The 23,236-nt window shown below is 41.0% G+C and overlaps 1 protein-coding gene across 1 annotated transcript in view; it reads left to right on the forward strand.

The window, feature by feature from the left end:
- Positions 1–23,236, forward strand: part of GABRG3 (gamma-aminobutyric acid type A receptor subunit gamma3) — a 364,187-nt gene that overhangs the window by 275,879 nt on the left and 65,072 nt on the right. The gene's annotated exons all lie outside the window — the stretch shown is intronic.

A 23,236-nucleotide genomic window follows, 5' to 3' on the forward strand; every position in this document is an offset into this window, starting at 1 on the left:
AATCAGAAAAAAAAGTAAGAAATGCTGAACTATAGAGGAAACTCTTCTACATGTTCAGTTTAGCCAGATATATTATATGTATGTGCTATGTTATGTGAGGAAAGGCTACTGATAACATAATTTATTTTTTATTTTTATTTCTTATACATGTCTGCTCTACTCATCTGCTCACCTGAGAGATAGGTTACTGTGGGCATTATAAGAACAGGAGACAGTACCAGTCCAGAAACAGAGTTACCTTGTGAAATTTTGAAGTCTTAGTCCTCTACTTTGTGCCGTTTTGTATTTACAAAGTAAAAATTAGACTCCATTCTTCCATAGCAGATGAGAAATTCAGTCTTGGGTTACAGCTGCAAATGTGAAAGTAGGCAATAAGGAAACATTTATTTGCATTATCTAAGAAGAAGAAAATGTATAAGCTAGGGTCAATATTATGTCTGTGAATGCTTTAATTTTAAAGATTTATTTTCTGGATACATTTTTGTTTAATATTGATGCCAGAGATGAAATCACAGGACAGATCTTCAGTTTTTCCCTCTCTGGGACCATATTGTACAGTCAGAGAATCACAGAATCACAGAATGGTAGGGGTTGGAAGGGACCTCTGTGGGTCATCTAGTCCAACCCTCCTGCTGAAGCACAGTCACCTACAGCAGGCTGCACAGGACCTTGTCCAGTCAACAGTACACTGCTTAAGAGTTTTTTCTGGAGCAGAAAATAGGATGGTAGCCACCTCCTGCAGTCAATACTCAAGGGCACTGTGATTGTCAGCCCCTTTATACATAGCAACTTTACAGTAATCATCATTTCAGCAGCAATTGACCTTGCAAATATAAGGTCCTGAGGCAAAGAAATGATTTACAACATGGCTGCTGGAATGGCGTCCAGGGTGGAGAGCTCAGCAGAAGTGTAGCAGCATCTAAGACTGATGACAAAGGGGATATATTTATTTCCCAGACATAAACAAGAAATGGATTATCAGCAAAGTGTGAAGAACACAAAAAGAAGGAACGTATCTCCAAGCTATTCTGGAAGAGGACTCACCCCTTTAACTCTACTTAATATTGCAAGGAAGAAAATTATTTTGGCTCACAACTCATGAGTGTGCAAGGACAGCAGAAATGAAGCATTTTATTAATATAGGTACTATATTGTTAAAAACACATAAATTGCTAGATAAAATGGGACTCTACATCTAGTCCAGCATCATGTCCTAGCAACAAGTTATACCTGAAGTTTCTGAGAAACTGTGCAAGACAAAGTTAAATTATTTTGTTAATTTGGTAAACTGCCTCTGTGAAGCTTGTGGATTCTGCATAGGTCTGAATCAGGCCAAAACTCCAGTCAGATCACAAGCTGATCTGTGCTGGCTCTTTCTCTTGCTTTTGCCTTACATTACAGTTCCTGAAGAGTCCTGGAAGATGGCTAACATCTGTTGGTCATTTCTGCCACAGATACACAACAGAAATATTGATAACAATCTTCTCCCCCTCAGAAGGTTTTGGCTGCCAGGTGGAACAGTTGTGGCAGTGTGACGTGTGCCCCCTCCCTTCAGCAGGCTTAAACACTGGTATCCCCTCTGCAACAGCATGCCACTACCCAGGGCTTCCCATGGGCTCCCTGAGCATCTTTGCTCTGGGCTGCCAGGCTAGGACACCTCCAAACCAGGCTGTCCTGGGAGCCCGGGTGGCTCTTCGGCAGCTGGCTCAGGTATCTCTGCATCATTTCCAGGGCCAGAGCGCACTGCTAGGTCAAGCATCTGTACCTTCCCCAGATTAATCACCCAGCAGCCAGAGATGTATCAGAGTCTAACCAGGTGATAAAAGGACAAGAACCATCAATTTCTGCTATTTTATGCACCTCAACCTGTAAGGCACTGCCAAAACAGGTAATCCAGTGAGGAGGGGAAGACCTTGCATCCATTCACACTAGTAGATTTCCTGGCAGTAGCTATGGTAGCCCCACTGTCTTCCTCTCCTTATGGGTGACCTCGTCACTCCTCCCAAGACGGAAACTTTCTTCCTGATGCTCTCAGGTACAGGTTGAGATGCCCTGAAAAAAAATTAGGGTTTCTCTCTTTCCTAATCTCTATTTGATTTTAAAAATTCCTAATGTATAAATCCTAGTATCTTAACTGTTGGCTTGTTTAGTGTTTTGGGGCTGTTTTTTTTTTAATGATAGCTCTGATAATAACCATCAATGGGCAATAAACCTTATTGTCTGATTGTGTACTTCATTGAAAAATAATTCTACATTTTTTAATTTTCTGCCCTCTGAATTTAATAGCAAGATCTCTCCTTTTTGTATTCTGTGGGGACACATCTAGCAGCACTTGTGCCACCTTCCTGCTGTCATGCATTATTTTGAAAGCCGTTGTCAACATCTCTTTGTCTTTTTTGCTAAAATAAACTGTCCCAAAATTTTCAATCTCTCTTCATACAAATGTGGTTTCTCAATCCAGTCGTTCCCATCATTAATCTCTCAGCTCCCTCTATTCCCAACTTTTTTAAACAGGACAGCTGGAGAAGAACACCGTGTTCCAGGTGACAGTGCATTTTGTAATGGAATTGTTACATTTTCAGGATGATTTTCCTACTCTCGTTTGTTCTAACATTTCATTTCATTTGTATTTATTCTATGACTGTTGCAACCCTTTCAATGGCAAGGTTTTCAATGAACTCCTAGAGTGGTTACACCTTTAATTTAGACCCTGGGAAGTTGTTTGAATAACTCAGAGTCTTCCACCCAGTGTGCATTACGCTGGTCAACACCAAAGAAGCGACAAGGATCTACCAGCCAATTATTAGAGTTATTGCAAAGAATCATAGATACCTAATAAGGTCGTCGTAAGTGAGATGTTTTAGATTCTGACCACTGAGTAGTAGGGTAGGTGTGAGATGGATAACGGAGTTAAGATATTTGGCAACAAGGGTTTCAAATATGTTCCATTTCAGCTGCACACCTGAATCTCTTAGAGGAAAAGGTCATGTATAGCTTCATAATTCCCTGTGGCTGAACGGCAACACTCACGTCAGTAAGGTCTGTTCTTTGGGGAAGGTGCATAAGAATGTGAAGTCTTGAAGACACACACTGGATCTGAATGGGATTGATGATGTCTTGGAGAAAAGCCATGCTATCCCAAGGATGATCGTCTTTAGCCCTGCTGTAACAGGCATGGCGTTCTGCCATGTGCCTCCCAGGCTCTGTTATACCTCATCAGTGACTAGACGTGAGGTATCTAGTCTCATGAGATATCATAGCCCACTAGACACGAGAAAACTCAAGCAAAATCAGACTTTGATCAATATAGATTACGTACCCCCCAAAAAATCTGCTTTTCCGTCACAGAAGTGTGCTTTCTTCTTAAAAAGAGGTTAATCCAATGGCGCATTACAAGGAGAAAACAAAAAATCTCTCTCGGATCACCTGGAAAATTCACTGTCTTGGATCTCACCTAGCCATAATGCCAGGCTATTAATTTCAAGAAATATCTGACATCTCATTGAAACAAGTTGTTATGCAAGCAATGATAATCTCTTCAAATTTATTGGAGTTTCTTAATTTAGCATCATGGGTGTGCATTGCCACCTCATCATTTCTTCAAAAGCAAAGATTCACAAAAAAATACAGAAAGGAGAACCTTTTTGACTCAGAATACTAATCTAGGTGTCAATCTGTTTGAGCAAAGCACTACATTTTGAAGATTTAGAAAAGTGCTATCTTTTATTATTATTTAAAACAGAGTAGGCCGGATTTATATCTATTGAGGTGCAAATTAAAATAAAAAATTAAAGAATTCTGTACGGTGGAAGGACATAATCATAGATGATCTTTAAGGTCCCTTCCAACCCTTACCGTTCTATGATTCTGTGATTCTAATTCCAACCCCCCTGCCATGAGCAGGGACATCTTCCACTAGACCAGGTTGCTCAGAGCTCCGTCCAGCCTGGCCTTGAACACTTCCAGGGAGGGGGCATCCACAGCTTCTCTGGGCAACCTGTTCCTGTGTTTCACCACCCTCATGGTGAATAATTTCTTTCTAATATCTAATCTAAATCTGCCCTCTTTCAGTTTAAAGCCGTTCCCCCTTGTCCCACACCCTTGTGGAAAGTCCCTCTCCATCCTTTCTGTAGGCCCCCTTCAGGTACTGGATATGTAATATAAGGTTACCCCGCAGCCTTCTCTTCTCCAGGCTGAACAGCCCCAACTCTCTTAGCCTGTTCTCATAGGAGAGGTACTCCAGGTATCCATTTTAAGGATAAAGAAAAAATATTAGAGAATTCTGTTGTGTAGTCTATGGACATTTGTTGCTATACTCATTCGTATTATGCATATCTTCAGTACTGCTCTTCTACTAACTCCATTTTCTTGGCAATGTTCATCTTATAAACCCATTGAAGGGAATTCAGAAGCCTGTGCTCATGCTGTGCGTAAGTATCAGCTACCATAGTGTTTAATTTCAGCTGCATTTTTTATATTTCAGCAATCATAAGGGTCATGATGGTATAGTTTTGATGGGCGTGTGGGCTTCCTCTGCATCAAGCATCTGTATCAATGTAGGAGATTATTACAGCCCCTGGAAATGGAGGCTGAGTGTATGATTTGCATGGTAATCCAAATAGACATTGATGTCAGGCAACCTGGGCGAGTTATCTGCACAAGTAGGAAAGAAGGTAGAGGGAGAGCAAATTCAGCATTGCCACATTCTGTATTCTACCCCAGGAACATGGAGCATGTGAGGGCTTTACTTTGCCGTCTTGCCCACCAACGGGCCTGATGTGTCAGAAACAGCAGATTTTAATCAGAAGTACACAGAGACACATTTCCTCTGATACTTAAAAACTGGCATTCAAGTCAGTCACCGCTTTTAAAGTTGCCAGGCTATTTGTTGTTGCTGTTGTTTTTGTGGGTTTTTTTCTTGTTGCTTTTCTAAGAGAGTTTTAATTTAAAATCTAGCAGCATTTGGCTGACTGGAAGAAATTTCTCCATTCAGCCCTTACGGAATCATAGAATCATAGAATGGTTTGGGTTGGAAGGGACCTTATAGATTGTCTACTTCCAATCCCCTGCCATGGGCAGAGGCACTTTCCTCTAGACCAAGTTGCTCAGAGCCCCATCCAACCTGACCCTGAATATTTCCAGGGATGAAGCATCTGCCACTTCTCTGGGCAGCCCATTCCAGTGTTTCACTATCCTCATCGTAAAAAATATCTTCCTTATATCCAGTCAAAATCACAGAATAACAGAATGTTAGGGGTTGGAAGGGACCTCTGTGGGTCATCTAGTTCCACCCTCCTGTCGAAGCAGGGTCACCTACAGCAGGCTGCACAGGAACTTGTCCAGGCAGGTCTTGAATATCTCCAGAGAAGGAGACTCCACAACCTCCCTGGGCAACCTGTTCCAGGGCTCCGTCACCCTCAGAGGGAAGAAGTTCTTCCTCATGTTCAGATGGAACTTCCTGTGCCTCAGTTTGTGCCCATTGCCCCTTGTCCTGTCACTGGGCACCACTGAAGAGAGTCTGGCCCCATCCTCCTGACACCCACCCTTATATTTATAAACATTTATTAGGTCCCCTCGCAGCCTTCTCTTCTTCAGGCTGAACAAGCCCAGTTCCCTCAACCTTTCCTCGTAGGACAGATGCTTCAGCCCACTCATCATCCTCGTAGCCCTCCACTGGACTCTCTCCAGTAGCACCTCATCTTTCTTGAACTGCGGAGACCAGAACTGGACACAGTACTCCAGATGGGGCCTCACTAGGGCGGAGTAAAGGGGAAGGAGAACCTCCCTTGTCCTGCTGGCCACACTCCTCTTGATGCACCCCAGGATCCCATTGGCCTTCTTGGCAACCAGGGCACACTGCTGGATCATGGTCAAGTTGTCATCCACCAGGTCACCCAGGTCCCTCTCCGTGTAGCTGCTCTCTAGCAGGTCCGCCCCAAGCCTGTACTGGTGCAAGGGTTTGTTCCTCCCCAGGTACAGGATCCTGCACTTGCCCTTGCTGGATCTCATCAGGTTCCTCTCTGACCAACTTTCCAGCCTGTCCAGGTCTTGCTGAATGGCAGCACAGCCTGCCGGTGTATCCACCACTCCTCCCAGTTTGGTGTCATCAGCAAACTTGCTGAGGGTACATTCTAACTCTTCATCCAGGTCGTTGATGAAGAAGTTAAACAAGACTGGGCCCAGTACTGACCCCTGGGGGACACCACTTGTCACCAGCCTCCAACTAGACTCAGCGCCGCTGATGACAACCCTCTGAGTTCTGCCATTCAGCCAGTTCTCAATCCACCTCACCAACCACTCATCCAGCCCACACTTCCTGAGCTTCCCTAGGAGGATATTATGGGAGTCCGTGTCGAAAGCCTTGCTGAATTCGAGGTAGACAACATCCACTGCTTTCCCCTCATCTACCCAGCTAGTCATGCCATTTGTAGAAAGCTATTAAATTGGTCAAGCATGATTTCCTCTTGGTGAATCCATGCTGACTACTCCTGATAACCTTCTTTTCCTCCACTTACTTGATGATGACCTCTAGAATGAGCTGCTCTATCACGTTTCCCGGGATGGAGGTGAGGCTGACCGGCCTTTAGTTCCCTGGGTCCTCCTTCTTGCCTCTTTTGAAGATTGGAGTGACACTGGCTTTTCTCCAGTCCTCTGGCACCTCTCCTGTCCTCCAGCACCTTTCAAAGATGATGGAGAGTGGCACAGCAGTGATGAAAATCTGCTCTCTTTTAGTTTAAAACCATTACCCCTTGTCCTGTCACAACAGGCCTTGCTAAAAAGATTTTCCCCATCTTTCTTACAAATTCCCTTTAAGTACTGAAAGGCTGCAATAAGATCTCCCCGAAGCCTTCTTTTCTCCAGGCTGAACAAACCCAACTCTCCCAGTCTGTCCTCATAGGAGGGGTGTTTCAGCCCTCTGATCATTTTTGTGGCCCTCCTCTGAACCCATCCATGTCTTTGCTGTGCTGAGGGCTTCAGAGCTGAATGCAGGACTCCAGGTGGGGTCTCAACAGAGTGAAGCAGAGTGGCAGAATCCCCTCCCTCGATCTGCTGGCCACACTGCTTTTCATGCAGCCCAGGATACGGCTGGCCTTCTGGGCTATAAGCACACATTGCTGGGTCATGTTGAGCTGCTTGTCAACCAGCACCCCCAAGTCCTTCTCCTTAAGACTGCTGTCAATCCATTCTCCGCATGGCCTGTACTTGTGTTTGGGATTACCTTGACCCATGTGCAGGACCTTGCACTTGCTCTTGTTGAACTTCATAAGGTTTGCACAGGCCCACCTCTCAAGCCTTTCCAGGTCCCTCTGGATGGCATCCCTTCCCCCCAGTGTGTCAACCACACCACACAGCTTGGTGTCATCGACAGACTTGCTGAGGGTGCACTCAATCCCACTGTCCATGTTGCCAACAAAGATGTTAAGCAGGGCTGGTCCCAATACTGACCCCTGCGGAGCACCACTCATCACTGGTCCCCATTTGGACATCAAGTCATTGACCACAATTCTGTGAGTGCAACTGTCCAGCTGATTCCTTATCCACCTTATCTCCTCATGTTTTACACAAACTCTGCTATAAGCAGTCTACATGAAGGGTTAGACTTTGAGGTCCATTTTACAGTTAAAATATACTTCATATTACACTTACACATAGCACCTATCTGAAGCAATCTGCTAGGCAGCCTATGCAGCAGCATCAACATCTACCTCTGTATATGTTATAACCCAGTTTCAAAATGTATCCAATTTTGAAGGACATTTCTTGGCTTCATTATAACACAGATGAGCAGCAGGTGCCAGCTCATTATAAGATGCTGAGTGTGAAAAAGTGAATTTTCACTCTTAAAATTGTCTTGAATTCTGTGCAGTTATAAAGGGAATGTGCCTTGTGAAATGACCTCTTCAAAGCATCTGTAGCCTTTATAACTTCCTATAAATAACTCTCACCAATATCTTAATCTCATCTAAAAGTAAGGATAAATATAGGCCCAAAGTAATTCCCCAGAGACTGGATGACATTTTTTGAAGAGAAGCAGATTAAAGGGTCTCCAAGCACCAGAAGCATCTGTGCCAGCAGGAAAAAAATATGACTGCCTTTTCACGTAAAGGGAGGACATTTGCACAGTGTCCTCTCACACGTGCCATCCTGTTCTGAAGTGAGGAGCACTGCAGCTAATTAGCATCTCTGGCGTGCTAATTAACATCTCTGGAAACATGAGAAATATATACTTTTCTTTTAGTAATACAATGGCTTAGAGGCTCTAAAATAGTTACATATCACAATAGGAGGCACTGCCGAGAAAATGGCAATGTATATAAAGCGATCAGGGAGAGAGAAGGATACGAAAGTTTTATAAAGGTGGCAATAAACACTGAAAATACCAGGCACTACTGTCACATTCTCGCCAAGGCAAATGAAGCATAGCGAGCATCCCACCTTCTCTTTACCTCTGCAGAAGGCAGAGGCAATTTCTCTTTCTCATTCAGTTCATCAGTATGCCATTTCTGATTCTTTGCACCCATTTATGGGGATGGTGAACGGAAGTTTGAGTCTATACGAGTTATATACATCTATCGATTAAAAAAATAAAATACAAGAAAGAGAAATTAAGCTGGAGGTGGTGCTTTCAGGAGACAGCTGTCTTTCATCCCTGCCTACTGTGGAAAAGCTCTGTGTTTTCTAAGCTGGAGCAACTGGTTTCATATGCCAGTCAAATTTCCCTAACTGTGCTGCTCGTAGTAAGCGTGGACTTCAGCCCCATTTTCACTGCTTATCTAATGTACAACCTCATTCATGGAATTCCACTGAACCTTTTTGAGTATTACTGAGAGGTGGGTTACTCAGTGCTGGGAGGGCTGCCACATTGTTTTCTTTGCTGTGTGACAGCATTACAGTTACTGTCGTTTCCTTCCTCTGAAAGTTTTTTTTTCCAAACCAGCTGAAAAGCCAGGACAGTTATTATTCTGTGCCTGTGTTTACTTGGAATGCCAAGTTAGCAGACCTGGGAGCCTTTTGCAGAAAGGAGCAGAATTTGCCACATACAGACAGATGGTTTCATTACAGATGGTGTAATTTCTGTGGAAGGTGCAGGGAACTTTCTGTGAAAGTCGTGGGGACCCTGTGCAAGCAGCCCTGGACTTCAGTAACCTCTTTCAAAAGAAATAGGAAACTGTTGACAATTAGGACAGGGAGTTTTGTACTGCTAGATACACTGCTGTAATGAGTGGGTAGTGGAGCTGCTTCTCCTTTCTTTAGTTAAGAAACATGATTTCTGTTGTTACTAGAGTTGAGCCTGAATAACAGCTTCTGGCCTATCTTTCAAGAAAAGCAGCTTTTACTTTCACAATATGTGACCCTTTCTTGAGCCAGATATCTTGTGATAGGTGCTCTCAGATTTCCAACATATTCAGGTTCCAGCTTGAACTTCATCCTGTTCCTTTCTCAGTGGGGTTCACTTCCAAAGTGAAGAAACATGCTGTCCCCTGTGCCTGTCTCCCCTTATATTCTGCTGGTTGTCCTGGCAATAACAAGACAGGCAAAGTCAGCAGTCACCTGCTGTCTGGGGCAGCAGTGTGCACATTTCTGCTGACCCTTTTACCAGTGACAGAGCCTTGGAAAGCTTGTACAAAGCTCAAAGACTTAGACCAACCGTCTGAAGCCCCTTGCATTCAAGTCGCTTTACCCCATGCTTCTGTGAGGGCTCTCTCCCCTGGAACATGGGCTGTGTGTTTTGGAGCCGGGCTTCCCATCCTGTCAACATTTTGAAAGACAGCTGCCTCTAATGTCTTCAACAATCTGTCCTCAGTGAAAGGGCAATGAGAATGAAGATTGCTTGCAGTGGGGCTTTAAATACCCAGAAAGAGGAGGAGACAGATGGGGAATAAGGAGATTATTAAAACATGCACCTCTTTCAGAATACTTTCAAGGAAAGGCAATGCTATAAGCTGGAAACAAAATCCAGGACTAAAATTTAAGATAAAGATAGAAGCCCAAAGTTTAAGGTAATGTGAATGAAAAAGACCTGGTGTCAGCAGTGATCTGGTTGGGGCATATTTTGAATCATCTTCAGATGAACGTAACTGGCATGAGACAGCAGCATTTCATGGCAAAGTCAGTCATTGCACTTGAAAAAACTATGCTTGCTGAGGAGCAGAAAGCTCCAGGAAAACTCTTTGATGACAGATTTTCATGTGCTGGTAGGCTGAAGGATGAGATCCCCTACTTGTCAGTGTCCTTGGGCAAAGCTATTTGAGCACTTTAAAGCCAAACTAAACATAGCGTCTGTCAAATCACTAGGTGGTAGTAGGGAAAGATCTTTTGGGAGGGATGCTAAAACAAGTGGTGCTGCTGCAGAAATATGTGATGAAGGCAACTCAAAGGAAATTATATAGTACAGACAACGTCAGGAGACCTGTTGAGACTTTGAGCTCTGCAACGCATGTGGCATTAGGACTGCATGAGCCAACACATCTACTTTTAAGAGCAGGTGCTCTCTTCCCCTTCAATTTTTTGTGGGACCAGTTGTCTCAACCCCCTGGAATAGCACAGTGTTCCCAGCATCGGCAGCATTTTTGGTTGTGGGAGCAGTGAAACTAATAAAGGCCAATATCCCAAGGGCATGTGACTTGAGGATGACTGCTTGTGGCCTTTCTCTGATCCTTAATAAGGCTGCAGCCTTGTCCTCCTTGGGGGGCATTATTAAGAAATATCTCCCCTGTTTGGAAGCTTCCTTTTACAGAATATAGAATATCTGAGGCTTAACCTCTTCTGTCAAATTTCAATAAAATTTTTGAATGGGGGCAAAAGTTATTCAAGCAAGGACAGATAACATGGACATAAGCATAGACAGTGAATATAATTACATAATCCTAATTTCCTAAGCAAACCAAGCTAAAAAACATTTAATTACTGTAACTAGGCCCAGAAACACATGAAGTAAGAACTGCTGAGGTTGTGATTTTCTGACTGGGGATTTAAAAATATTTTTTCCAAGTAGTTGTCGGTATGATTTATATAGGGCCTGGAATAGCCATGAAATGGCAGCCATGCACTTTTCAGGAGAACAGTGTTTAAAGTGGTGCTGGGATATGAGGAATAACAAGAGTGCAGAATAATGGGGAACATGGGATAAAAGTGGCTTTTGACCTCTTCCAAAAATTCAAAAAAAGCACTTTTCACAGATAGAAATGTGCACAAAGAGTCTCACTGTTTTATAATGATTTTTTTTTCTAAACATAAACACACAAACCCCATTTTTTAAAAAGCGTTTTCCATGAGCTGGCTATACAGATAGTATTTTCTTTCAGAAACATGGGCACACATTTTCCAAGAACAAATGACTTTTTGACAGAACCTGGCAACGGCTTTGTGAAACTGGCATCGTTGCCATTTTAACTGCCGCAGAAAAGGCCATTTCACTGTGAATTAACCAAGGGCCAGAAAGCACCTTTGTCTGGGACAGGGCTGCCAGGCTCCCCGGGCTGCGGCTTGGAACACCCTTGTAGTTATGACTTCTGGGTTTTTTGAGTGGTGGCAGCTGCCTGATGCTCTGGAAGGACCTGGGGGACCAGTAGCTCCTGGAGGATTCAGGGCTATTGGAGGCAGTTGTGTTGTGTGCTGATGTACAATACTGCTGCTTTAAAGCTCTAGTGGAAAATGAAGCAGCAGAAAGCTGTGTACATAGACTTATTTCGGATAGTACCTTGTTCTGAAACCAGGTACTGAAGAGCTTTATCTCAATACTTCTCAATTACAGGCAAAGCGATGAATCTAAGAGCTGATGAATACTGCACCACAAGGAAAACTGAAATGCATGAGAGAAGTACAGCTGATATCTTTGTTTAATTAGGAAAAAATATTAGTGAGTTGGCTTATTTAGCCTTACCACTACCACAGCTTTTCAATTTTAGAGCAATAACTGATTGCCCAAGGAGATTTAGGTCATGATTAGTGTCTGGGACCAGAAATTGAGAGAGAAACTACCAGGAGACTCGGAATTTATCTTGTGTACAATACGATACTGAGATTTACAGTCACTGTGGGTGAGCAGTAGAAGAGCATGACTCCTCAGAAGCTTCAGAAAGAATGTTTTAGCTGAGCTAAAGTAAAGCTAAGTATAATAACAGTTTCATGTACTTGAAATAACATATCTGGACAAGAGATTAAGACATTGAGATATGCAAAGACATCACAGAAAGATCACTGTGATGAATACATGTACTGCAAAAGGTGAGAAAATTACACGAAGAATACTTGGACTGGTGTACTACACAGGAACATCAGTTAATTTCCATCAGCAGTATCCTGAGAGCAAATGAGTTACAAATACTAGAGTTTTTGGGGAAAAAAAGGCATTAACTGAAGAAGCGACAGCCTTGAGATGCTAGGAAAGTAAATGACAAATCGAGGCATTGATAAATGCTTCCAGAGAAGTGTAAGGCCAAGTATAGTGAATGCAAAATTAATGTATTTACCAATTCATCACAACACTCTTGCTGATGTTTAAATGAGAACAGTACAGTGCTCTCACTAATTTATTTGAATGTGACTATAAATATGTCAGACTCAACAAAGTGTACTGTTGATCTGAAACTTCATTTCATCAGATAATTTCTTATGAGCTGTTATTAAAAACGGGGAGATTACATCTTAGCCATGACCTTTTTAGGAATGACTCTTTCTGTAAGCATGAGACACAAAAAAGTATGTTAACGTTTATCGCTGGTTGCCTAGTGTTGCATGCTCTGCTGATAAGGCGCAGACAAGTCCTACGGACCTAAAACTGACAACTAGAAAAATATTACAAAAAATAGAAATCTCTTTCTTGCTTTACTTAACAGAGCTATAAAACCTCATTTTTGTGAGTTATAGTGTACATTGAAATGACTAGAAATGTGTGTAGTTTACAATAAACCTACATACAGAATGATAATATCTACATGAATAAGCAGATAGTACTCATTTCTCTGTAAATAGCCAATAGACTGAAAAAACCTGACCAGAAGAACCTACTTGCAAATAACTAATTTTGATTTTCCAATATCAGTTCATGTATTAAGTTACACTGTGACGCAAACCAGAGCAATTAGTATTTTAACAAAAAAAATGTTCGTATGGGGTTTTTTTTCAACAGCAGCAACACTATTTCAAAAATCTGCTAAAAGCTAACCCTGCTTAATCTCAGACCTAATGAAATTTTCTGTTTAGTTTTGATTTTATGGGCAAAATGTTGTTTCATTCTATGAAATGGCAGTACTCAGAAAAGACACTGTGTTCAATTTTGAGTGTTCTGGTGATTTACTTTTTATTAGCCATTTGTGATGCATTCTGAGAAGACCTTTAAAATCCCTAATAATTTTGCATGGAAAGCTTTAATTTGCACCCGCTTCCATTAATGCCATGTTGACTGCACATAGCACATTTCTGACAGCTTCTGTAAACCCACAGGCTTTGCTGGTGTAGCTTCTGTGAAGCCTGAAATGGATTTCATGGCAATTCAGAAAAAGCATTGTTGATACCTAAATTTTCATTTTCACGGGTCTGAAAATGTACCGTTCAGGCTAGTCACAAACCCTATGGACTATGTAAGCTGAATATATAACTACAATGACTTCTGCAATTGAAATTGGATAGAAGATTTATGAACATGGGACAATGTGGATAAGTTGTATTGTATTTCCAGCCTAAGAAGTTGGGCACTGATAAATAGTTGGATGCTAATACTTCTGTGGATGCTATTACTATTTCATTGTAACAGCTACCTTCAAGTTTTGAATGTATTTTTTTAATCTATGCTTACACAATTATTATTATTTGTATGAGAATACAAAATCTTGCCTGACTTTAGAAATGCAAGCTTTTCCTTGCAACTTGTTTTTTAGATATTTGTACAACAAATAACTTACTTACTTATATTTATTTGTTGATAACAGCATACCTCTAATCTTAATTCTATTATTTTACTGCTAATGGATATCCTTTTTTTAGTTGCACTCATACTTAACATCTACATCCGAATTATTGAACAACAGTTAGAAGAGAAGGATTAGGCATGTTTAACATAATCTTTAAATACTATCATGTCTGTGTGAGAAACACAAAATGAGTTCTCAGTGTTAAAACTCTTCATATGAAGTGTTGAAATATAAAGCTTAGATAGACTACTTGTCAATGAAAGGAAGAAACCTGTGAGTAAATGATGTTCTCTCTGTTCCTCCCCACTTTCATGGACTAAAAAGCTTTATGGGTATATTTTCTTTCATTTCCTGGGCTATTTATGGCTATGTTATTTACTTTACTAGAGGTCAGAGTCTCTACTGGAATCTCTGTTTGTTCATTATATGATTTCAGGTGGGCCAAAAAGCATTTTTTCAGCACTTTTTGTCTAACAAAGCAATGGATGAAGTAAACAGTGTTATCTTTCCCATCAGGATAGTCTTAAGGAAATCTTAGGAGTGCTACATGGAGGATACAGTTAACTATTGCCATTAAGGGCAAGATTATATTATCTTGTAGTATCCAGTACAGTTGAAGTTGATACTGAGCATTTATGTACTATTTTTAATTCAATTCACATATACTTATGTTAAAGATCATTTATGGAATTTACTCCATTTGATTTACATAGCTATTCTGCCCCTAAATTTGAGGTGCCCTACATAGTCAGCATCTTCTGGTGCTACTGCTGTCCAACCTTGTCATAAGGCATTTAAGCATTTGCTTTAGAAAGGCTGTATCACTAAGCATCTTCAACATCAGTGCAGGTTAAATGAATGGAAGAGGAAGGCTGCATCCTGGCTATAAAGAATATCGGCAGACCAAAGTATTGCAGATTTGACAGATATTACTTTAATAAACTGAGAGGTTTATGTTCCTCTTTGGCTATTTTATGGCTTTATTTTCTAATTTGTTCAAAGCAACCCCAGCTAGGTTTGGTTTTAAATTCTGATGCATGAACTTTGACTTGCTCTGATTTATTCAAACATTTTTCATCTGCTCTATTCTTATGATGTTGGCTTACTCTTTTTCATAAGACTGCATTATGAGACAGCTTCTATACAGAATACTATGAGTGATTGCCATCACCTACATCTGCCTAAGATGCTACTTGAGTATGCAGCCACTCAGACTTTGCACATCTCAGTAAAAATCCTGAGAAGCACCTCAAAATTTGCCCTCAGCACATCCAGCTCAAAATTCATGTTTAAATAGACATGAGAAAATCTTGCATGCAACTTAATATTCTTTGGTAGTCAGTTACAAACTGTAAGGAGAAGTGATTTTTCTCTTCTCATTTGAGTTCATGCAGTCTGCCAAACACTGAATTTTAGCTGCTAATATATTCATTTGGCGCTGGTTTTTTTTCTATTGCAGAACTCAATGTACATATTTAGCAGTACAATAATGAGTCCAATCTCTCAGCAGCAACATATAGCTCCTGAATTCTCAGCATCATTTGGTCATTGCTGTAAGCCACATGAAGTCCTTCTAAAAGAAGGAAGAAGACATAAGACTGCTGGCTGATAGAATCTCACCCTAAATCCTCCAAAGAACAGCAAGTGTTCAGGTGAAGCCTCCCATCTCTATGCAGAGCTGGCCATGGTATGTAAGATCTAGGGCAAGGCAAAGGAGCAGCCCAGGACCCCAGCAGACTCTGAAAGCCCATCTCTTTACCATATCTTTCCGAAAATTTCCACTTACCTAGAATCACCATCTGCAGTTTCACAGCCAGTAGAAACGTGAGACATGGTCTACATTATCAAAAATTATCTAAACCACATTATGAATAAAGTCTTGGATTATTCTTTGTAAAGACACACAAATGTGAAGCATCACAAGGTCATTATGAAATAGCTACGGTAGCAATAAAAAATCAGTACAGGGAACTAGAAAATAAAATTCTGTCTTTTACTGGTATCTTTGTTTATATAAAGTATATAAGCATATAAACAAAAATGCATAGCAAAACATTATGACAGGTATAATATGAAACTATATTTTTGGGTTTGGTTTGGTTTGGGTTTATTCCCAAAAAAGGTGAAGGCATTTGCTATAGAGTAGAAAAGTGTAATTATAGGGACAAGCTATAATAGAACTAACTGTTTTTAAAAACAAAATCACTCTTGGTACCTATTACAAACTAATCAAAAGGAAGATTTTTCAATGAGAGTACAAAGGTATGATGATGCAACAGAAATGCCTTACCTTCTTAATGTAATTTCAAGCTATTCAACCTATCCTTTAGAATCTGATACTTGGAACAGGGATTTTTCACTACTGGGGCTGTTTGTGACCAAATAACAGCACCCCTAAATTAGAAATATCTGTTAGATTTTAAAAGAAAAATATGATTTTTTTTCAGAAAGTGAGCACACGGAAAAGCCACATCTCAACACATCTTCAAGGGAAAACTTCTGTCTCTCATTTCTGTCCAGTCCTGTTTATTCTTCTCTGTCTTCCTTCTTTCCCTTTTAATATTTCTAGTCTCTTCTCTGTTCTCCCTGAGCCAAGATTACAATTTGTCTGTGAGTAGCAAAAAATTAGGAAAATGTTTACCTCCTACAAGAGCTGGTTAACAGAAAATGCTTCTTTTGGGACTTCATTCTCTGACAGTAATACTTCTCTCTTCTTCCTTTCTATTTTGAAGGACCAGAAGATGCACTGATGCTACAAGTTCCTCCCAAAAGCTAAGCTACCATGCAATGTATCAGTAAATTGTATCAACACTTCTGTCAAAAAAATTAATTAGTCCTGGTAGCAGGATAATGAAGCATTACTGTTGGTAATGGTGACTGGATCCTCTAGTTCTTAGCCCAAGTGATATAATAATCATACTAATGCACATTTTTAGATAGAAAAATTTTGTTCTCTTCAGTGGGAGATGTATCCTTTAACTTCAGTGCAACATTAGATCCATTATTCTGCAGTCAAGGTTATGTTGGTTGATTTTTTTTCATGAGCTAATGTACTGTTAATAAGGTGTCAATTACTGATGCAAGCAAACAGGGCAAAGAATAATGTTTATAATTGCTGTAGTTATCACCTAAGTGCTTTTATCTTTAACTGCCAAAATAAATCACTTCAGGTTTTAAAACTATGTTTACAGCATTCACATTTTATTATAGTTGCCTTTTAAAATACCTCATTGTTTTCCTTCCTTTTTTTTCTTTTGTATCAGTGAGAGAGAAAAAAAACTAGTCACCTGAATTTGTGGATAGAGAGATCTCAATATGCATTCAATATCTCAGTATCAATATATCAATATATCAATATATCAGTATCTCTTTTCCATAGGTCTTAAGTAAACAATTCAATGTCTCCTTCTCTTTCCCTGCTTCTGCTTCAGTCTACTCTGATGGGTTCCTCCTAAAAAGACATAATGAATTTTCCATATAACTTAATTTTTATTTTTGTTTATTTTAAACAAACTGAACTGAAACTTTGCTTTTTCTGCCATCTAATTGTGCTCAATAAGTACATATAGTCATGAAATCTAAGGTAGTATCATTTTTAATAGGAGAACTTCCATGATTCTCCTAGTTAAAAGTGCACACACCTTTTGAGAAAAAGCACTGGACAGAAACAGGAATAGATCACTGAGAAACCTCTTTTTCCGAAATGTTCAGAAGTTTGGATTAACAATGCAGTTTGCTTGCTGACAAAGAAACATTTATAAAGACTGCTAACAAGAAAAAGAACCCAGGCAGCTTCTGTGGAAGCATATGATTTGTCACCCACAACATGGTACCAGAGAAAGGTGCATTTCTGGACTCCATTATCCTCATAAGGTTGGGACTGTGTTGACAGGGGTCACTCGATTAGCCTGAAGAAGAGTTTACTAGGTAGCATTCAAGGAAGAAAAGTGTGCCTGGAAGCAGCTGGCTGTAAGGTGTGAAGGGCTGCTCGTCGCCTGCCTCTAATTGTGTTGGGGCATCCTGCCTCTCCTGATCACCCTCAGCAGCAGCAGTCATATCTACCACACTCCCTCCATGCTTGTGGTGTAAACTCTGAGCCCTAGCTGACGGCGGCAGCTTGTCTTTCAGATCATGCTTTCTCCTGACCTTGTATATCTAACACCCCTGGAAAAGCAGAACATTCCCAGAATCCAGATATATCTTTCAAAAATATACTCCTGTCATAAACATCAGTCTCCTGGCAGGTACATAGCTGAACCGATCCTTTCTTGCCTGCTTCACCCACATTTTCAGCTTTGCTGCTGCTTTCATTAACTCTTTATTTGCATGCTCTGAGCATACAGATCTTTCCAAGGCTAGGAAGGAAATCTTCCTTGTTGCATTATTCTTTCTGCTGAAAGCTGGGTCTGTCTGTGTTATGTTTGAATACAAAATATGGGCAACCAGCAGTAAAATACACAGATTTCACAGAGAGGGGAAAATACATCGGAAGACATGAAAGAGATTAGGGTTTTTTCCCATGCCTCTTTGTTGTTCTATTTCTTGGATACGTTTCTAATGAATATTTTTTGGACAGAAACTACTTCCTCAGGTGGTCTGTGTCCTTCTTGACAGGAAGCCCATCCTGCCGTCTTCTTCCCATCTCTACTCATTTCCTAAAATAGACCCATTGTCACAGAAGAGAAGGTGAAACAAAGAATCGAGCATTGATCTAAGATGCCCAGACCAAAAACAGCACTGGAGAAATGAAGGTTAGAGGCAGCATGCACTAATCATACATCGATGGTTGTGTTTCGGAAGTTGCTGGTTTTCCAACAGTGATGACTATTGTAGCAGACATGCTTCAGGGCTACTTGACACCAATTTTAGTGGCTATCTTGTGATTGCATATGCCTTTCATCAAGCCTGGAAATGTTTCTGGTGTCGAGCATTTTTCCAGCAGCTTGGTGGAAGCTTCTGCACGAACCAGTCTCCACAGAAAGTGAAGCACTATGAAGATGAAGAATGAAGTTTAAATAATTTTCACCTGTAATTTATAGATTATGTGATGGCACTGTAAGAAGATGTGGTAACATGAGTTCAATTATTCCAGAAAAAAAAAAAAAAAAAAAAATCTTCTGTTATAATAGGTTCACCTCCAAAAGGGAAAAAAATGCATTTATTATTTATCAATTTTTGCATTATTGGAGTTAAAGTTAGTGGTATACTTTGCAAATGTGTGTGTTTAAGCCTATGAGTAAAGCAATAAAGGAAGCAATCATATGTATTAACTGGAAAAGCCATTAAGTATGTTTGGTGAAATTAAACAGGAGGTATTACGTGGATAGTTTCTACTGGGCTCTTAAACTTCAACCAAATTTGTTCTTGACCTGATTTTACAAAGGCACATAGTGCCCATCTTACAAAAAGCCAAATGGTCAAGGTGTTCCCTAAAAGTCTTTGACCTGGCAGTATGTAAATATAAAACCTGCAGAAGATGTGAATAGCTGCAGCACAATCTATAAAATCAGTCAGGCCAAAAAATAGGAGAATTTAAAGCAAATCAAATAAATTCGGGGGGGGGGAAGAAGGTGTTGACAGAGACTTTGGAAGCTCCTGAGCTGCAGATTGCCAGAACTTGGATGGCTGTAACACAGAATACACACTTGGTTGTTGTGGTTGTCTTCTTCCCATGATGTCCCTCTCACAATCTTACCAGCACTTGCTGGAAAACCTCAAGGACCTCCTGGAGCCTTGCCCTGCTGCAGTAAAGATACTCTTACTCAATCTAAAACAGCTTGACAGGGTAAATACACTTGACAGCAATTTGTTCAATATTGATGGCTAGAAGCCAGAAGGTCAAGAATTTAAGGTAATCTACTGCTGTTTTCATGCTGGGGAAGTGAAGGAAAACTGACTTTTCTACAGATAATATACTCTTAGATGCATTGTGGGCTGAACAGTAGAGGTTGTATTTTCTTGTAGAAGTACTGAAGTCTCCAGCTGTGATATTTTCTAAAATGAAGCATTTACAGGGCTAGAAGCAATTAGGATATATACAAGAAATATTAGATATGACTGAAAGAAGAACCATCATGAACAGTCCATTCTATAAGATAAATGAATGCTAGGAGTGATATACTGTCCAAGTAGATGTGTCATTATTCCATAAGAAATCTTATATCTTTTAAATGAATTGAAAAGTGAAGTCACCTGTCACTGGAGCAGAACATAATAGCAGTTATTTAACAGGTTGAAACAACTCCCATTGATTCACTGAGTCTTATCTCCTTCAATGTCAAGTAACTCAACCATTGTAAGAGCATATGTCAGCGACTGTGGATTAAGGAGACTACTATTGAAAGACCATGATGATCACCTGGAGTCCGTTTCTTACTATTTAACAGTGATGAAAAATACCAAAAGCAGTTATTCTGAAATTGAATTTGTCTATTCTTTGCCAAAAATATAGAATGAGAGTCTCATGAACTTGTTCCTGACAACATGCTACTCATGCCAGGGTAAACAGCTATGCCTTGGAAAATATGATAGCAAGATTTCAAGCTTACTAATGGTGTAACAAACTTTTGATGGGGTGGCCACGGGGTGAAATAAAAGCCAAAAATCAGGAAGAAATTGAATTCAAGACTAATTGACACAACATTTTCAGTAAAATCTGGAAAAAAAATATGAAAAGTTCATTTTGGATCAGTTTAAAATTCTGTATAAAAAATATAAAGTCTTTGTTACTTCCAGGAAATTCGAGACACTTTTATTCACAATGATTATGGTGAAACTTACCTGAGAAAAGGGGACTCACCTACTGCCTCCTACAACGTATGTAAAATAGCACTTAGAGCCACTATTTCTGCAGGGTAAACTGGCATAGAGAGTGTAACAGGGCAGAGGTTTCCTTTCCTCCACATCAGGAGGCAAATTAGGAGGTAGAACTAGGACCCAGACCGTATGACAGCCCCTCTTATGGTCCTGATACTGTTTTGTGGGGAAGCAGCGGTTCTGCCACTGCCACCTGGCGTGAGGGCACAGCAGCCACAGCACAGTGATGAGGCCGTCTGATGCTTCTTCCCTCCTGAACTGTGGGGTAAAGATATCATGGTCTTTGTGAATGAAGCCAATCTGAGAAGGCTCCTGAGAACCAGGTCCTGCTTGACTAATCTGATCTCTTTCTATGACAAGATGACCCACTCAGTGGATGAGGGAAAGGCTGTGGATGTTTACTTGCACTTTAGTAAAGCTTTTGACACTGTTTCCCACAGAACTCTCCTGGAGAAACTGGCTGCTCATGGCTTGGATGGGTGTACTCTTCGCTGGATAAAAAACTGGCTGAATGCCTGGGCCCAAACAGTTGTTGTGAATGGAGTTAAATCCAGCTGGCAACTGGTCACACGTGATGTTCCCCCAGGGCTCAGCTTTGGGGCCTGTTCTCTTTAATCTCTTGCTCTATGATCTGCGTGAGGGGATTGAGTGCTCCCTCAGTAAGTTTGCAGATGACACCAAGCTGGGTGGGAGTGTCGATCTGCTTGAGGGTAGGAAAGCTCTGCAGAGGGATCTGGACAGGCTGGATCGATGGGCCGAGGCCAACTGTATGAGGTTCAACAAGGCCAAGTGCCGGGTCCTGTACTTTGGTCACAAAAACCGCATGCAATGCTACAGGCTTGGGGAGGAGTGGCTGGAAAGCTGCCTGGCGGAAAAGGACCTTAGGGTGTTGGTTGACAGCCGGCTGACCATGAGCCAGCAGTGTGCCCAGGTGGCCAAGAAGGCCAACGGCATCCCGGCTTGTGTCACAGGAACAGTGTGACCAGCAGGAGCGGGGAGGTGATCGTGCCCCTGTACTCGGCACTGGTGAGGCCGCACCTGGAGTGCTATGTTCAGTTTTGGGCCCCTCACTACAAGGTCATTGAGGTGCGGGAGTGTGTCCAGAGAAGGGCAACGAGGCAGGTGAGGGGTCTAGAGCACAAGTCTTGTGAGGAGCGGCTGACAGATCTGGGGCTGTTTGGTCTGGAGAAAGGGAGTCTGAGGGGAGACCTTATTGCTCCCTACAACTACCTCAAAGGAGGTTGTAGTGAGGTGGGTGTCGGTGTCTTCTCCCAAGTAACAAGAGATAGGACAAGGGCAGATGGCCTCAAGTTGCATCAGGGGAGGTTTAGATTGTGTATTAGGAAAAATTTCTCCACCAAAAAGGTTATCAAACATTGAAACAGGCTGCACAGGGTAGTGGTGGAGTCACATTCCCTGGAGGTATTTAAAGGATACCAAGTGGTGGACTTGGCAGTGTTAGCTTTATAGTTGGACTTGATGATCTTCAGAGTCTTTTCCAACCTAAATGACTCTATGATTCTATGATTAAAAATAGGGCTTTTTGTTAGAGAGACATTATTTTGTCAGGAATGTCATCAAAGGGCTCAGTCCAATAGGATCGAGGCTCATGAAGATTTCAGAAGATGCAGTGCTAAGGCTTGGAGGCCCTGCAAAGCTTGACTTCTTTCACTGTACCTCTGCATCATCTGACAGAATCTGCCAGCCAAAAAAAATTAACCTTTAGATCAATCTCACAGACTCGCACAGCAGAATTGTCAATGAAATCTGCTTGGCAGCAAGAGTTCTCATGGAGGACGGCAGGGCTTGTGTTTGTTACTCAGTTGGGTCCTTCATGGGTTATTTCTTTATTTACATTGATGGGAAATACACGAATGTGGCATTTTGAATTAACACGTAGTCATTTTCTACAGATTAGAACTGAGGGACTCATGGGTACTTTTCATGCTGTGTTAGTGAGAGGGATAAATGAGGCCATGTACACCTTACAGCAGTGTCCCAGCATGGTGGAACCTTAAACAAGATGAAGAAGATATTTATAGAAGGAAAACACCAGGCAAACAGCGCCATGACCAGACAAGTTGTTTTGTAATGTGGAGATCAAAATTTATCGGTATCCAATGGGAAAAAAAATTACAGCTGAGACAGTTAAATTAACTGTCTATTGTTGTTGTTAGGCTTTTAATTTGCCTTGTAATCTACATCTACTGTATTAATTATTAGATGAATAGGCATTTATTGTGTTATGCATTAAAGAACAATCTAGTTTTAACTAGCATGGGCGTGCTGTTGTTTTCTAGATGGTCTATTATTATGGTTTGGACTGGTTGTAGATTTGTTGTTGGACTTCTATTAGAAAATGCCATTCTCGAACAAAAAGGAAATTAAATACTGTTATGAGGATTAATTATGGCTACTAAGTGTTAAATTGATAAAGGAAGACTTATAGAAGCTATTTCAGCTGTAGAGGTCAGGTGATGTCTCATTAAATACCACAGTCTTTAGAA

This window comes from Opisthocomus hoazin, chromosome 1, assembly GCF_030867145.1.
Source record: "Opisthocomus hoazin isolate bOpiHoa1 chromosome 1, bOpiHoa1.hap1, whole genome shotgun sequence".
Lineage (NCBI taxonomy): Eukaryota > Metazoa > Chordata > Aves > Opisthocomiformes > Opisthocomidae > Opisthocomus > Opisthocomus hoazin.